The sequence below is a fragment of the Podarcis cretensis genome (genome assembly GCF_951804945.1).
Source record: "Podarcis cretensis genome assembly, chromosome: 5".
Classification (NCBI taxonomy): Eukaryota; Metazoa; Chordata; class Lepidosauria; order Squamata; family Lacertidae; genus Podarcis; species Podarcis cretensis.
In genome coordinates, this window is record NC_137174.1 from 30,283,989 (window position 1) to 30,295,924 (window position 11,936).

Consider the following 11,936-nt stretch of genomic DNA (forward strand, 5'->3'; position numbering starts at 1 on the left):
AATATCTTGGGACTCATCTGACCAGTGAAATAGATATTTAAAGAGGTTGTCCTTATAGTCGTTTACTTTATTAACTGTAGACAACACACTCCACCATCGCTGCTTCCGGCAGAACCCCAAACGCTTCCACCTGGAACAATTTGGACAGGCCCTATATAATGAGGGAGCAGAAAGGCTTGTAAAGAGACTGACAAACTGACGTGTTGGCAGGCGTATGCTCCACGTCTGAGTGGTCTCTTCAAGGTTGGATGAGACATCTAAGGAGGCCTCTCCCACGCTGAAATTTCTACTCTATGCCCATCTGGACATTTCCCCTCAAATAAGTCTCAGGTGGCTGCAAACATGCCTGTTTAATCTTGCAAGAGGATGCTAAGCTTTTATTATCACATTTAATGTTGGAACACGGCTCTTTTCCATATGGAAGTAAATTGGAAAAGAAATTCAAATGGATCCCCTGTATTTCAATCATTCCTCCTAATTGCTCCAAGCCTCCTCTCTCCTTTTTTCCCTCCAATTTTTTTTTTCATCCTGCCGGATTGTTTTCTAAATGATGAAAGGCATTTTAATTTTAAAGAGAAAGCAGGCCCTGAAAATCAAAGCCCCTGCTTAAGATTTCTCAGAATTACTGCAACTGGGGCTAATAAAGCCAAGGTTATGAAGTGACACAGAGCCTGGAACAGTCAGGCTCGTTCCATAATACGCGGCTCAACAAAAATCTATTCATACTAGGTGAAGGGGTGGGGAGGTTATGTAGAAAAACGGAGCAATTTCCCCAAAGTTTGGTTGTATGGCAGAGTGCTTACAAATATCTGTTTAATGCACTACTCTCCCACTCCAAAAGAAATTGGCAAATGTTCCTGTACAAAATGTTCATTATATAAGATGCGGTCCATACAGTCAGTTACTTGCAGTTACTGAGCAAAGTAGCCTCAGGTGCCTTCTGCCTAGGATACTTTTGATTTAGCAAGCTCAGTTTCAGAATGCTTTGCTTCATGCTTCCTGTCTCCCCAGAGTTTGGACTTGATATCCCGTCTTTCACTCCCCTTAAGGAGTCTCAAAGCGGCTAACAGTCTCCTTTACCTCCCCCCCCCCACGACAACAAACACTCTGTGAGGTGAGTGAGGCTGAGAGACTTCAGAGAAGTGTGACTAGCCCAAGGTCACCCAGCAGCTGCATGTGGAGGAGCGGGGAAGCGAACCCAGTTCACCAGATTATGAGTCCACCGCTCTTAACCACTACAACATGCTGGCTCTTGAGTGGTAGGAAGCTCCAGAGCTGGGTTGTTACAGGTCAGGGCCTGTTTCATTCATCTTTTGCTGAGAAACAATACCAGCATTCAGCGAGAACACATTCACAAGCTATGACTCCTTATGAGGTCCCCCAAATTCGTGGGACTTCAGGCACACCTGGACCTTTTTTCAGCATTTGGATGTCATGTACATTGTCCCAGGGCCAAACTAGATTGAATGGTGAAGATCTGCAATGAAATTATGGAAGTCACAGGTGGGGATTCTCGACTGGAGCTGCAGCCCTGAGGGATGGAATAGGGAAATATTGTGGACATGGCAAATGGCAACTTTAGGGAGCCATATAAGGTAAAGAGCATGTGGCGGGGGGGGGGGGGGGGGAGGATGAACTCTCCCTCCTCTAGCACTGTTGTCCCAATCCACACCCCCTCCCTAGTGGTGTAGTGGTAAATTCTGCAATGCAAATGCTCTCCCTGACAACTTCCCACAGCCACACCCCTTCTAAGACTATGAAAAAAAATGAACTTTTGACCAATGCAGATATTATGGCCTCTATACCAAGCCAGCATTTCTCTCTCTCTCTCTTGCATGCCCCCCATTTGCTAAGCATGCAGCCTGACAAAGAGTTCTGTTGGATTCATAATGAAATGATGTTGGGTTTTTGTTTTTTTCAAAATAAAAAAGTGACAATTTAGCCTTCAGCTCTACATGCTAATTCAACCTACCACTTCCTCTGCTTAGCTTATTTGGTGGGCTTCTCTCTGAGAAAAGCTTATATATTTGGCAGGCAGAGGACTGTCAAATAGCAGGCTCAGGTGATGACATCATTGTCCCTGCCGTGAAATGAGTGCTGGCACACTGCCCTTTCCCTTCCCTGTCACACTGTATTGCTGCCTCTCCTTCCCATAGCTCCTATTTGCCAGAACAGAAAGAGACAAATCGGGCCCTCCCTTAAAGTGGGAACATATTGCAGTGAGACCTGGAAACCGACACCCTGTGTTGTGGGTGGGTATGATTGGTCAGCCACAACACCCGATTGGTAGGTCCCTCATAACTGGGTGCAATCTGGCCAATGGGACGCAGTCCAAATGGTTTAAGGGACCTATTTATGCCCATGCATGTGACCCAGAGCTTCCTCTTTTGGTGTGTGCATTCGGAACACCCGCCCACATCTCCCAACTTTTAGGGTTTTGCGCTTGACCTTGCTATGCCTTCGTGTGTCCTCTGTCGTTAGGACAGGGGCACGGCAGGAATTTTCCCCATTTGGCTGACTGGCTGTTGCCATTTGGCCATTCGCCTGCCACGTAGCGAATCGTCACAACTTGTAAGGTTGCGGATAGGCTCTGGTTCAGGTGATAGGGATGGGAGAAAGCTCTCGCCATCCCTATGTGAAGGGTATTCCGTTAAAGGAACCCAGGGACTCAATGGTTTGGTCAACCCCTGAGAAGGGATTCTGCCCGTGCCTGAGTCCAGGGGGACATTTGGGTGGCGAACATAGCCTGTTCCCGGCTTTCCGCTTATCCAGGTGTTCACCCTTGGCTGACCTATGCTGGAACCCTGGGTTAGTGCTACATGCATAGCAGGGAGCTAGTCGAATCAGAGCCTATGCAACCAATCACTTTCTGTAATCAATAAAGTTGTGGCCCAAATTCTGCCAAAAACCAAAACCAAAATTTGAATCAAGTGTGAATTTATTCAGGGGGGAGGTTTCTGGGTCTGAACACGCAAGAGATCCCATTGTTGGCCCTCAGTCAAAATTAGCCCTCAGCAATCCTTCTAGTCAACAATCCTGTGCAGTTGGCCCGTGTTCTTGTCATCCTTATATTGCAGATGGGCAGTTGAGATTGTGAGACTAGTGGCCTGCCTAAAGCCACCAATGAACTTGAAGGCAGTAGTGGCTTTGAATGGAAACTTCTTGGCTGATCACCCAGCCTTTCAGCCTCACCAGCTCCTTCCTTCCTTTTATCTGCCACTGGCCTGCCATATGTTGATGGACAAGTCACTTTGCCCCTGTGAGTCTCCTTTACTAGGGGCAGGGAGCAATTTCAGCCAGAGGGCTGCATTCTCTTCTGTGAAACCTTATGAGGGCCACATGGGGCCTGAGCAATGACAGTAAACTTTATGTTTGTACAGCCCGGACAATGAGGTCTAGCTCTGAGGGCCTTCTGATTGTTCCCTCACTGTGAGAAGTGAAGTTACAGAGAACCAGGCAGAGGGCCTATATGACTTTTAGAAGACATCTGAAGGCAGCCCTTTAATGCTTGATGTCTTACTGTGTTTTTATAATTTGTTGGAAGCCGCCCAGAGTGGCTAGGTCAATCCAGTCAGATGGGTAGGATACAAATAAAAAGTATTATTATTATTATTATTATTATTATTATTATTATTATTAGGCTAGTTTAAAGGTAAAGGTAAAGGTACCCCTGCCCGTACGGGCCAGTCTTGACAGACTCTGGGGTTGTGCGCCCATCTCACTTAAGAGGCCGGGGGCCAGCGCTGTCCGGAGACACTTCCGGGTCACGTGGCCAGCGTGACATCGCTGCATCTGGCGAGCCAGAGCCGCACACGGAAACGCCGTTTACCTTCCCGCTGGTAAGCGGTCCCTATTTATCTACTTGCACCCGGAGGTGCTTTCGAACTGCTAGGTTGGCAGGCGCTGGGACCGAGCAGCGGGAGCGCACCCCGCCGCAGGGATTCGAACCGCCGACCTTTCGATCGGCAAGCCCTAGGCGCTGAGGCTTTAACCCACAGCGCCACCTGCGTCCCATTAGGCTAGTTTACCTAAACACAAATCTCTATCTTCCATCTAAATAAGCAAGAGACATTATCAGAGTTCAAGGACATATTCTGGTCAGACAAAAACATTTGGGCTGTGAAACAGGACCAGTGAGGTGAGTCACCTGAGGAGAAATCTGAGGGCCAAAGAGAGAGAGGCTTGGAGGGCCACATTTGGACCCCAGGCTAGAGTTTCTCTATTCGTACTCTGTACACATACACTAAAAATACCAGCACCTGGCATTGAATAGGAGACCATGTTGCAATAGGGGGACGCTGCGAGAAAGTGTGTGCTTTCGTGAACACCTCACAGGGAGACCCCAAAGCCAGGAGAGTAATTGAGACAAGCCATTTGAGAGCTTTAAGCTAATGGACTAAATTCCAACATTATTCTGAAAGTGCCAGGAATGGGCTAAGCTTGAAAGAATGCTGGCAAATACTTGACATTTTCGCAGCACCCAAACTGCCTGCCCTTACAGGGCGCCATGGAAGCAGGAAAGACTTAAAATGGAATTGGCATTGCTGAGAGCTATCCACTTGCCTCAGCAAGGAGGAATGCTAACCCATTTCAGTTCAGGGAATAAGAGATTTGGTGGGAATGGTAGGAAGGAGGGGCAGCAACAAGGGGAGGGGGATAATGCAAAAACTTTTGTAGAGCAAATTAGAACTTAAGCGGGTGGCCCAAACACAAGCCCTGCAGCTGACGTCAGGGGCTACAACCCCGACTTAATAATAAATAGGTTTGCCTTCTCTTTATTACATGGCTGACATTCTTCTCATACAGTGGCTTCTGATAGCTTCAGAACAACCAGCCAGGCAGGGACTCCTGCAGGGGTCAGTTGTGTCATGGATACTTAATACTGTTTGACCTTGCATAGAGCCAGTTTACTTGTTTGAGAGCATCGGGCCTTTCCAAACATATCTCAGAAGTAGACACAATATATAAATGTAATGAATGTGCTGCTGTAAACATTATAAATTATACAGACTGAAGTCAAGTGTGGGCAAAGGAACTTGACTCTTATCATGCTGCTATAAAATGGCTGCTTCTCTAAGTTCCTGTTTCTTGCTTGGTGTTCCCCAGAACAGCTTCCCTCACTACAACCACACATGGAACACTTTAGTTCCACTTATCTGCTGCTGTCTTCAGAAGGAAGAGGCCCTCTAATGGACATTTTTCATTATCACTCCCCAGATCCTTCATCCTTGTTTTCATGTTCTTTCTTTCCTTCTTTCATGTCTGTCTGTCACTGTGGGCAGGAACTGCGACCATTGGTCCACCTATTTCAGTATCATATACAGTGACTGGCAGCAGCTCTTCAGGGTTTCAAACAGGAGTGTTTCCTCAGCTCCATCTGGAGATACTGGGAACTGAATTTGGGACCCTTTGTATATGGACTATGTGCTCTACCCCTGACAGATTTACACAGAAGGAAGTACTATTGGTTTCAGCGGAACACAACTTCCACTTAATGATTTACCCTTGTCTATGCCTGAAGGAAGTTGCGGCCTTTTTCAGGGCCTCATTCAGTAATAATAATAATAATAATAATAATAATAATAATAAAACCTTTGGGAAACACATTCATTCTTCACCTCAATTGTTGTGGAGTGGGTTTACGTTTTAAAATATTTCACTCATGAGTAAATGTTAGGTAAATATGCAATTTTGGTAAGAACACCAATATTTTTCTCTCTCTTCCCTACCCCCATTTACATGGATGTTTATTTGGGATGCAACCTGGTGGTCCTAAAGTTTATCATGTAATGATCCCTCTTGCTATCCCTCTGACTGTTTTGAAGAGTTAAACACCATATACTGTAGGACGGTCCTTAAGTGCCTGTAGGAGGAGCTGTCTTTCAGCACTTAGTAACCATGTGTGGAATAATCATCAGGAGCGGAGGAGGGGGAATGTGTAGCCACAGAATTCATTTCCTGGCAGAAATGAGGAAGGCAGCATGAAATGACTGGCAGTATCTAGCTGACTGTGAAGTTACTAAATAGACTGTTGGGCTCCCCGCACTTGGTTGGGAAGCCCCAAGCCATTTAGAGATGGTAAAACAATATCACACTAGTCGTCTTGAGACTTGTCTTAAGATGAAGACTTATGCAATATTCGTAGGCTGTGTGAGTTGGGGAAAGACGGCTGGTTTCAAAAGTGCCCTCTTACCACATTAAATATAAATATACTTTTTGTCCCACTGCAATCTAAAAAAAAAAAAAAAAAAGTCCCTCTACATTTCCAGCACAGTCAGTTTGGAGAGGTAACGCTAGTTTGGAAGGTTACCCATTGGCTAGTATCAATGATGTCACTGACACATCACCCTCAATAGCAGTTTTTTCAACTGTTTTTAAAAATAGTTGTTCAGGTTTTGGCACAAAGGGTGAAAATATAAGAAAAAAGAGCCCCACCTCCCACACAAAGGTGAGCATGAGGGACATGGCAGAGCTGCAACTGATTTAGTATATGTTTGCTAGAACATATGCCTATAGTGTGTTGTGAGAGCAGGATCACACCACAAGTGATGCCTCTTCAATCTTTTGCTTATCTTAAGGATTTATTTGGAGCTAGAAACTAAGCAAAACGTTGAATAACAGGCAAAAAGCATGAATGCCTGAAAGGCATTTGCATTTACATTAAGAACACAGCTTAAAAATCTTGATCTGAAAGTAATGCTAGGTTTTTTGTTTTGTAAGTTTTTCAATAACTTCTTTTTATTGAAATAAAGTTAAAAGCAAGATGTTAAAATCATATCGAAACTCAAATAACATTGGTGGAACCCATCTTAACATGCCAGGCGCAAGGAAACTCAGGCCTAGGAACCAAATGTAGCCCTCCAGACCTCCCCATCTGGCCCTTGGTGCACTCCCCCAGGCTGCACCTCTCCTGTTTCGCACCCCAAGTCTTTGTAACTGATTAGAATGTGTCCCTGAATTCTTGCTTGTCTGGATGGAGAATGGAGAGGCCTGTGCAGAAACTAGCCTTCTGCAATTTGTTCCTCCGCCAACTTTTGTCTCTGGATCTGCCCACAATTGCTATATGGCCCTCAGGAGGTTGGCCAGACGAGAATGTGGCCCTTTGGGATGAAAGAGATTCCCCACCCCTGCAATATGTGATAGGGATTAACAGGCCTAGGACTTTTCACTTGCCTAGCAACTACAGTGGTACCTGTACATACGCTTCAGGTTATATACGCTTCAGGTTACAGACTCCGCTAACCCAGAAATAGTGCTTCAGGTTAAGAACTTTGCTTCAGGATGAGAACAGAAATTGTGCTCTGGTGGCGCGGCAGCAGCAGGAGGCCCCATTAGCTACAGTGGTGCTTCAGGTTAAGAACAGTTTCAGGTTAAGTACGGACCTCCAGAACGAATTAAGTACTTAACCCGAGGTGCCACTGTAATTGAATAAAGCTGGCCAAGTGTGCTCCACAGATAGCAATGATTAGCTGTTACACAAAGTGGGGTTTCTTTTGACAGCCAAGAGGCTATGGCTGAAATGGAATGAGAGGCAGCTCGATTCACAAAGTACAAATAATAAAAACAATTCCTTGGAATTGATTCTAAGATCTTTTCAAGTATGATCAAATTTGTGTCCTTTAAATTTGCAGCGGCAGTAAGCATGGTTTCAACATCTACCCTGAAGATGACACAGGATATAATTATAAATTGCCCCTCCCTGCTATTGAAGCCCCAGTAGCAATACCAAGGGGCTTCTAAATAACAGATCAGCTTCCGAGCAAAGCCACAGACAGGCATGGAAGGGCGACTACTGTTCTGTGACTCATTCCGAGATTCCATCTGTCCGCCCTGCCTTTGGCAATTTGTTATTCCCATTAAGGAGCGCAGCCTTCCTTTCCCAATGGAGTTAACTGCAAGTCTGAGGTCAGAAGTGTGTTCTTATAATAAGTGGTCTGAAAACTGTAACAGGCAGAATTCAACAGGCTGTATTCAGCCCTTCCTCCCAAAGGAGACTATGGCGGTAGTGTATTGATGCTTATCATTTATGTTGATTTTAATGTTTATTGTATACGTGATTTTGGGTTTATTGCCTTTTATTGTTGTGTTTTAACAGTGTTGTACTCAAGGGATCGTGCGATGAATGGTGGGTTGGAAAAACCATAAACACACATACAGCATCATGCTGCTGAGGTTCTCTTCGCCTCTGGAAGGTGACAGGATCAGATTTTTTCTCTGTCTCTAAATCATAGAGGTCACCTGATTGTGTGTTTGTGTGTGTCCAAAATCAAAGCAAGATAGTGGGTTGTGGAATCAATACTTTTATGAGACTGTTTTCATCTGTCCGTCATACAGATATAGCAGTGAGTAGAAAGAGGTCTTGATGCTGGGGCCACCTGTAGATAAACATGAATTAGCACAGGGGTAGACCTGGAAAATAAGTTTTTCAGAGTCCAGGCCTACCCAGGTCTCGCCACCACTCAGTAGATTTGTTCTCTGATGCTAGCTATGTTTCTTTATTTGGAGTATTTACTTACCTGGGAACCTCTATGGTTTTTGCTGAGGACCATCAGCAGTTATATTGTTAGAGGTGAAAAACACACTCTGATTCTCAGACATGGTGACTGTGTGCCTCCTCTTTTACATACCCAGATTCAGCACTTCCCCAGGTTTGGAACGGTTTCCCTCCTTGTCTGTGTGGATAAGCCATTAAAGAGACAGATGATTCCTGCTGGGCAGAAGAAAACCCTGCGGTCACGAGAAACGGTTCTCTGGTTACGTCTAGGCAGGTGGATAGACTGTCTAGCCAAATGTAAACACAGCCCATGTTTTCATTTTCTGCTAACACCTGAGAATGAGTACTCCCACACAACTGAAAACCCCTAGGAGGTCCAGAGGAGCCGGAATCCAAGGCAGCTACTGCCAAAGAAAGTCAAAAGACAGGATAACCGAGGGGGGGGGAAGTGGGGGGGCAGCTATCCTTGCTGTCAATTACTGTTATAGGAGTGTTGGAGCTGAAGAAGCACCTTTCACCCATCCAAAGGACGATCAGCTCCCCTTGACTGTAAACCACCATCTGAGAAAAGACTGCCGAAAGGCCTGTTATGAAAAAATAAACCTCATATGCTGCTCCTTGTAACTCCGAACCAAGGCAAATAAATATCAAGCTTTCCTCAGCATATAATGTCAGCTTGTCTCTAGTGCTTTCAAATATAAGCTGACTTCAATGTAAATATCTATCAGTCTATCCATCTATCTAGCTGTTGAGGAGGATGTCAAGGTAAGTAACTAGTGTATGACTGGGAAAATATATCTTAAGATTAGGGAAATGAGGATTAATCGAAAGAGCATTATTCCACAAAAGTTGCTGGAAGAGGAAGGTGGAGGTCTTTTGACAAAATGGGATTGAGGGGAATTGGTGCTTAATGCAGCAGCCCAGGACTAGCTTACTTCAGCACCCATGCAGGTTTGGCAGCAGGGAAATTTACATTTTCCTAATATTAGGCTTGACAAAAAGGGGGAGGAGCTTGCTACCTCTATTTCAGCTGCTCACTTCCTTTTACATTGCATCAGTAGCAGACACCACAGTGAGGTGGTACTGCTCACCTGACCTCCCAACATCTGAGTCGCTGTTGCTTTCCGGGAATGGAAGGGGAGAGGCAGTAAGGAAGTCTATGTGATGCAAATGCATCTGCAGGAGTGCCAGGTTGGCTCCACCAGTGCATTTGCAACATGCCAACCTCCCCACTCCCTTGTCCCTCCCCTTCCTGGTAAGGAGCAGCGACTCAGGTGTCAGGAGGTCAGGTGTGCATTGCTTTCCCCAGCATACTGCCCATGACTGCATTATGTATGTAGAAATTCTGCATACCAAGAATGGAAAGCCATACTTGTCTCTTGCCCCTTGTTATGAACACCAAAATATGATATGTTCTGCGTAATCATTTAGAGCTGGGCTGGGTGCTGGTGGCCCTCAAGACGTTTTTGGAGGCCAACTCCCATCAGTCCTAGCCAGCATGCCAACAATCAGGTTTGATGGGAGGTGTAGTCCAACAACATCTGGAGGGTCCACTGGTTCCCCATCCCTGACCTAGAGTGCAGACCATAAAGAAGGTGAATGTGTGGGTGGTGTTTTTGGGTGGGTGCTTAGGTGCATGCATGCACTCACAAAGTCTCTTCTCATATATTGCTGCTTTGAGGGGAAAATATATTAAATTGAATGGCTATCCTTAAAGCCTCCATTGATTTGCAATGCTTCCACAAGAACTGTGAACACAACCAAAATCCTCTGCTGTTGCTCACTTTTCAAAGTTTGTTATGTTCAGTGATTTCATTCATGGGAACCCTTCTGCTCGAAAAGGAAGATTGAATATGACAAGTTCTCCAGTATTCTTTATGGTTTCAGCATTTCCTCCCTCTTCCTCCTCCTCCCCCCCTCCATTTTCTTTGGCAGTGAAAAAGGAACATTGCCTGGACACTGCCAGAGAATGCCTAGCTTGGCACAGGTCACCCCACCACCCCCTTCAGTGCAGGCCTGCAAATGGACAACTTTGAAGAAATCTGTACAGCAGAAACGTCAGAGGGGAGATTAACCTTTAGAAAACCCGCAGGTACAGATACAGCAACTCATACCAAATAGGAGTTCCAGGGCTGAACATTGGAGATGTCAGCAAATGGCAATTCCAGAATGTTCAGAGAGTAGCAAGAGTTGTGTGGGATGGACAAACATTTAGTTGTGCGTGGAAGAAATGTTCCAAATAATAAAAGGACTGGGACAGGATCACTGCAGAGGAGGAAATACTATGCATTTTTCTAATTTATTAGGCAGGCTAATATTTCATGAACTCTCTCTCTCTCTCTCTCTCTCTCTCTCTCTCTCTCTCCATCTCTCCATAGACAAGTGTTGTGCAGGTTCACATCCCTTTTTCTACTCGAAAGCTCCCAAGACATAACTCTGCCAACACAACTCAATTTTGACTGACAACACTCCTTGCTTTCATCAGTCGGCACACCCCCTGGGGAAACACTAATTGTAGCTTTCTGCTCTACTGACAGACTGTTCCACCGGCACCCGTCTTACCCCGTGAACTGCCACCCAGTTCTTTGTCCCTTTTACGACCCATCATTGGGATCCGTCTTCACTTGAAATTGTGAGGGCAAATGAACCTCAATTTTACTTGGAGCAAGCATTTAACTTCATAGCAACTGTTCTAATGCTTAATCAGCTACAGCAATAACTTCCCTTTGCTCAGTTAAAAACAACACCGCCTTCTTACATATCAAAAATGGTATCTTTGTATGGCTGAAGCTGCAATCCTAAACACACCTGCTAGGGAGGAAGCCCCATCAATCTCAGGGAGCTTCATTAACATGTAATCCCGAAATTTTGAATGCCCTCCAAACTGATGCGAAAGTTTACATGTTAATGAACCTATCTCAGGGGGACACCCTGGGCTGTATCCAAAGTAGTGCTGAGAAACGCTTGAGTACTGGGATTTCCCTTCTCCCTCCCCGCTGCACACCCCCTAAATCTGTTCTAGGTGTCCCCTCATCTCTCCAGAGCAGATATGGGGAGGGCACAGGGTGCACATCGCAGCCTTTCAATCCACATTCTTGAAGTATGCACAAGGATTCTGTATGCACAAAAGACTAATATGCAACACTGAATGGCTCCTGGCACACCCTCCCAGGGATCATAGGATAGCATCCTAATTGTTTCCCATATATAGGTGGGGAAGCTCAGGCTGGGGAGCTAAATGGGGCCCTCTAAACCTTTCTATCTGGCCCTAAGCACTCTCTGAAAGTTAGCCCCCACCCTACCTAGTCACATCCCCTACTGGCTTCTCTGGAAACCTCCTTAAGTAGTTTTGCCTGGCTGCAATACGTCCCTGAACTCTGATCATGCTTCTTGCATTCCTGTATGGAGGTTAGTGAGGGGTGTGTAAGCATGTGTAGAGCCT

General features: G+C 45.5%; 1 long non-coding RNA gene across 1 annotated transcript; it reads left to right on the forward strand.

The window, feature by feature from the left end:
• The first annotated feature begins 3,125 nt into the window (after window positions 1-3,125).
• Window positions 3,126-8,933, forward strand: LOC307216349. The gene is made up of 3 exons (XR_013839050.1): window positions 3,126-3,263; window positions 4,063-4,138; window positions 8,632-8,933. It is a non-coding gene; the product is annotated as an uncharacterized lncRNA (long non-coding RNA).
• Window positions 8,934-11,936: the final 3,003 nt, after the last annotated feature.